Genomic DNA, 6,050 nt, shown 5'->3' on the forward strand with positions numbered 1-6,050 from the left:
AAATGGTAATATTATTTCTGGCAATTGATCTCATGCTATTCTTTTGTTGATTTTTCCAACCTCTCAAGAAATTGGAATGAAAATATTTTACTGATGTTACTATCCCTGGGAAAAGCTCATCGACATGGATCCAGGTTTACGCTGAAAACTCAAAATATTTGGCATGTAGTTTTGTATTTTCCCTTCGTCAAAGAGATTATGCAGGGCTAAGTGTTCACATGGAGGCAGTGAGACACTGACACTGTACTTAAAACAAAAGGCGACCTTGCATATATGTGTGCACATATATGCAAATATCTCTTTTTGCAAATGATAATATAATCATACGAGAAAGTCATTACTGTTACATTATGGTAGTTCACTCATATGAAAGCTGAGTGGACACTGTAGGGATGTGTACACTATAGAAACATGTATGTATCTCTCTGTCTCACACTTCTGTAGTGGTTCTGTGAGCAGGGGGATCAATAAAGCCTGATTTTCTATGGATTTGTGTCTTGAGGTTGAGACCCTATCTGGATTTTCTAAGGTCTCATATGAAACGCTGCACTTTTTACCTCAGTGAAGCATTAACTGCAGCTCTTAACTGGCTGCCTATTTTCAGAACACTTTTAAGGACTTAATAGTTTTTGGATTTCAATACCTCTGTCAAATGTGCTTGACGAGCTTAAGCGTTTGAAGATTCACAGAGAGGTCTCCGATGTACAATGAGGCAGCACAGTGTCTTAAACTCAGTTTCCACAAAATCAGGCTAAAACATCCTCACACTTATACATATGGAGAAGAAACATAAAATATGAATTTAAACAGAAAACATGAATTTAAACATAAATACAGAATTTAATAGCTAAGGAAGAAAAGATAAATATGTAGATTAACCATCAATCACACAGGGGAGATTTTCCATTGACTTTCAGTGAGCATTTATCACCTAATTGCAATTTGTCTCTTTTAAAATCTCCTAGACAATATTTTCTGTAAATGTATTACAGCTTCTCACACTGGACATTAAAAAAAAAAAAAAAAGGAACTTGAATTTTGGTTGCATCTGTCAGAAAAACTTCCTGATTCCAGGGGTCCATTTATGTGTTTCTTTTTTAATTTTTAATTAAAAGATATTGATTTGTCATTTTGAGATGTTTGTTTAGTTAAAAAAAAAAAACAACAAAACCCCAAAAACCTGAACAAACTCCATTGAGGATCTTACTGGTTTTGGAGCTTAATCTTGGCCTGTAAGAGAAACAGCAATAGCTCAATGACAATATTGTTTTGACAGAAAAGGCCAGACATGAGAGCTTTAAGAGTTTTAATTTCTCTGAGGGGTCATAAGGTCCCCTGCTTCCAAGCATGTTAAAAAGACAAATCAAACTGAATAGTTGAGTCAGGTTCATTAGCTCTGGCAAATCACAATTACCACAGCGAAGCCATTCTTCTTTGGGTTTTTATTAAAGCAAAAGTTTTGCAATGCACCAAACAATGCTTTTGTCTGTATTTACATTAGTTTTGCCCTTGTCATCATGGCTCAGTGATTCTTAAATGGGACGAAAGGACTAAAGGAAATGCAAAACGAGTTCCATTTAGGGTTACAAACGCCACCCTGCACACCCCCTTCCACCCGTCCTCTGACCAGTGCCATAATTCTTGTTCAAACAACAGCAGCAAAAAACCCAGCAGCTCAGGATGCTCCTGAGCTCTCTCATCTTTGAGTGATGAAGAGTCAATAGCAGGTACCCTGTCTCGATTCCCTGGGTGAATCATGGGCAGGACACGGGCTGCGCAGCCACTTGAAGATGCCTCGAGTTTTGAAGCCTTGAAGAGGCGCTGGGCACAGGGGGGCAGGCGGGGTAAATGGGTCAGATGCTGAAGTGAAGAGCTTCACAGGCTGTCAAGAGAAAACTGGGAGTTGAATTAATAGAGGCAGCTTCAGCCTTTCCAGCTATGAGTCACACAAATCATGAAACTACTTGAAATATTTCACCTACTCATAAATCTCCTTTATCTTTCACCTCTTCCCTCTTTTTTGTAGTTATTTTCCTGTTCTGCTGTCTTTCAAGTCACACCCTGCGCTGATCTCCTGCTTCATCGTCCCCTATTCCCATTTTGGTATCTTTCCGTTGCTGAGCATACCTTACATTTTGCAGGCCTTTCACATCTCGGAAATGCTGCAAGCAGTGCTTCTGAGCTTAAGTCACTGAATATATGGTCTATGTGATGACACGGTACTAAACCAGCTGGAGATTTTTCTTTAAAAAAAACCAACAAACAAAAAAGGTTTGAGAAACTAAATCAATGATTTAAAAAAAAGAGTATGCATGACCCACTTACATGCCCCTGATGTATATGGCTCTGATAATCGATTTATGCTATTTATATCCACAGTAAGTTGTCGATATCCAACATTTAAAACGCAACTGAGATCCCACTCTTTGATCAGGTGGACGGGAGCTAACAACTCAAAAGCCTGAAACAGCTGATTCAGCCAAAAAGCGGATCCTTAGCAGCTCAGAGGGTGAGCAGGTTGGTTTTGTTTTGAAGTTGGATGAACCAATGAAGAATTGCTAAAGTAGAAGGTGAAAGGTGCCCAAACTTCTGCAGTGTATCTCTAGCCTGCACTGTGGTGCCTGAATGGTCACCTGCCACACTTGCGCTGTGGGTGAAGTGATGAGGGGCACACATGCCCCTTCTTGGGACTGGGAAATGCACCCTGAAACTCATGTGAGGTACTGAAGTGGCAGGATGGTGTGAAGCCTTCTTCAGCCCTTCTCTTTTACAGGGTCATTGCACACAGTGTGTTTAAAGCCAGAAATAAAAGTCTGCCAGGCCAGGCTACCCCACGTCAGGAGCCTGAGAGCCGGCAGGGTCTCAGAGCATGACAGAGGCAGTCTGTGACTCACATGCATTGGGCCTGGAGTAACATTGGCTAATTAAAGTTTGTAGGATACGATTCTCGTGAGAGCGCGGGATGAGTCCCGCAGAAGGGGACTCATCCGGATGTGGTACAGGGAGGTGGGCAGCACACAGCTCACCTCCTCCTGCGTGGGAGAAGATTTGTTATGAAGAAAAACCTACTTGCTTGCTTTCTGAAGAGATGGGAAGGAGAAAATCGACTCCATTTCTGAAAGGGTAGAAAAGCATCACCCCCCCCCCCGTCCCCACTCCAGCAGGACCGCCTGGGGAAGGGGAAGTGATGTTTGGCTGGTTGTACAGCGGGTGTTGTTGCTTTGGAAAAAACTTGCTTTCTTTTGAACGCCTCCTGCCAGGTCAGGGAGAGCAAATATTGAAAAGGGACTGCTGCAAACAGCTGGCTTGGGAGTGCTGCCTGTTGATGGCTTCCTCACACCTGGTTCCTGCACCCCCTGTACTCCGCAGTTATCCCTGCACTACCTGTCTTCACTTCATGCAGGGAAACCAAAGTGGCATCTATCGATTATTCCGACAGAGTCAAGAACTCCTAATGCTTTAAGTCCAAAATGAGAGTTTATTATGCTCTGTCAGGAAATGTCTGATGCCAGATAATTTTTTTTTTTTTTTGCAATGATCTACTTAAAAACTGATATGAAAAGCATACAGGCATGAAACAACTTGTATTGTTTTTACTGCATTTCTTTTGATTGTGCTACACCATGAAAAAAAAACAAATGCATTCAAAAAAAGCAGACACTCCCAGGCCCCACATCTGTAAAGTTGCAGTAGAGTTGCTTAGGTCTCCAGACTCCATCCTGTATCCATTTAAACATAAATGTTCCTATATTTATATGAAGTCTCTTGCAAGTGAGAGAACAAAACCTTGTCCAGACTCTACTCTGGGAGGTATATTTAAACCTAGATTTCTTGCTAGAAGCACCGGAGAGAGTGTCTCCTTGATTTTGCTTTATATCCAACCAAATTAAAAGTGTTTAATCTGGAGAACTGGAAGTTCCCCAGTGCCTGCATGCGGTCAGTGGATCTGATATCTTTTTGTTACTGCCAGTGCCTGCAAGGGGCAGGAAATCCGCAGTCAGTCAGGGGCCAAACCTGCTGAGAATAGGGACCCTGTTCCTGCAAAGCCCTGCACTCCCTTCAGTGACAGTTAACTGAAAGTGAGGTACTCTGAACACAACATTTTGGGTGCCACATACAGTTTTTTGGTTTGTTTTTTTTTAAATAATTAAACTGTTTTGCCAAATTCTTCCTGACCAGACCTAGTTTTTCTCCCCCCGCCCTTTTCTGTGAGGAAAAAGAACAGGTATCAGACTCCTTCACCAAGCCAACCTTTTTGCGACTTAACAAAAAAAAAGCAATGTGAGACGTAATTTTAAACAATGCCTATCACGATCTTCCCCAAAAGTGGAATGATCCAAACTAGAAAGACCTAACTACTATCTAATCTGTTTTCCTGGCAATTGTTAGTCCAAATTATGTTATCTGGCAGCTGATTATTTTTAAACGCACTGCAGAGCATATTTATTTCTCTTTTGACACCGTTCACAAGTTATACTTATCTTGCTTAGTTAAAAAACAAACAAGAAATTCTGAGCTCTGGCATAATTTTACCCTTTCTTAACATAATCAAATTACTTCTGGTTATACCCCAGTCTGTCACATTAAGTCACACTTTATTGAGTTGTCTTACTGCTGTTTGTATTGTAGCAGCGCCTAAAGACTCGGACAAAGAACATGGTCCTTTTGTGAAGCCTGTACACTAAGGATCCATTATTCTTTTGGGTGCAGTTACACCTCTCCTCATAATTACATCCTGAGCTGCGACAAAGTGGCTGCCAGGCAACACAGCTGTCAAAACCACATTGCAGGGCAGTTGGAAAGCACAAATCAAGTGAAATAATAGAAATGTTTGGGACACGAGGCATTGCACAGAACAGCCAGTGCTCTTCGTGTTTCTCATGCCTGATTATGCAGCGTGGCCTTGGCTAAAGCATCTTTGTGGCATAATCCCACTGGCCCTTGCAAAAGGGCTGGCATTGATGTTGGCAGCTGGGGCTCACAGGTCTCCCTGGTGTTTTGGGATTGAGGGGCCTGCAGCACACTTTTCATCTAAGTTAGGGCTGTCACATTCCTGTCCCTTTTCTGTCTTTTGTGTCAGCAATAGGCATCATAATGGGCTGTATCACTCCACTAAATTAGCTCATTTTTTTTTACACTTAACCTTTCAGATTTGGCTCATGGAATGGGCAATGATTGTTGGTACCAGCAGGAAGGAGGTGGTGGCAAAATGTGGCTGGAGCAAACCCCGTCCTTTTCATGAGTACCTGGGTTGGCCTGGTTTGCGTGGCTCATGAAGTCATGCGCACAGGATGCAGTTAAGCTGAATTAATGACAGACAGCTGCTGAAAGGAGCAGTTCTGCTTTCCCTCACTTACAGGTTTCTGCCTTCCTCGATCCTGCGGCTGTGTGGTCACAAGGTGGATCAATTCAGCTGTCTGGCCAATGGAAAATTCATTATTTTCTGAGGTGTTATTTTTCCACCTGATCGATCAGCTGACTAGAGTCAGACGGTTACCGGATCCCGTGTAAGGGATGCGAAGGGAATACATGTCCATGGGTTGCAGGCAAGATCACCTTTTCACAGCAGTCTGCTGTCAGGTCAGCGCAGCCAAAAGGCCAGGCTACTGCTGCTGCATTCAGGTGACAGATCACCCAATGCCACACTGATGCTGGAAGGGGCCATTCTGTGTCTTGGCACCCTGACACAGGCTGGGCACATCTGCCATCTTCTTTCCGCCATGGGCACCTGTGTGATCCCAGCGGAGCTGGTTTAAGGAGCACATCAGTGAAGAAAAAACTATTCCTTTTTCTGCAAGCTTAGTTTCATGGTTAAGCCAGTTCCCCGCGGGGCTGGATGAGTACTAGGGTCAGTCCCTGAAACCAATGGGACCTCATGGCTGGGACAGGGTGACAGCTTTCCGTAACATGTCTGTGAGATTGGCTTGACTACAGCAACATTTACCAGGACATTTAGGCACTGGCGAATTCAACCTGGAAGAGCAGGTCAGCCTTATTTGTAGCTCTGAAGCAGAAGATGTATGTAAGGGGAGCCCCACCTTACATCCAGT

At 43.1% G+C, this 6,050-nt stretch overlaps 1 long non-coding RNA gene across 2 annotated transcripts; it reads right to left on the reverse strand.

The window, feature by feature from the left end:
- Positions 1-727: 727 nt before the first annotated feature.
- LOC138682505 (uncharacterized) lies at positions 728-5,780 on the reverse strand. Of its 2 annotated transcripts, none has more exons than XR_011322610.1 (2): positions 5,247-5,780; positions 728-1,882 (listed from the first exon to the last, which is right to left on the reverse strand). It is a non-coding gene; the product is annotated as an uncharacterized lncRNA (long non-coding RNA). The 2 variants fall into 2 exon arrangements; XR_011322609.1 differs by having other exon boundaries at positions 728-1,896.
- Between the last annotated feature and the right edge of the window lie 270 nt (positions 5,781-6,050).

The sequence above is a fragment of the Haliaeetus albicilla genome, chromosome 2 (genome assembly GCF_947461875.1).
Source record: "Haliaeetus albicilla chromosome 2, bHalAlb1.1, whole genome shotgun sequence".
Taxonomy (NCBI): domain Eukaryota; kingdom Metazoa; phylum Chordata; class Aves; order Accipitriformes; family Accipitridae; genus Haliaeetus; species Haliaeetus albicilla.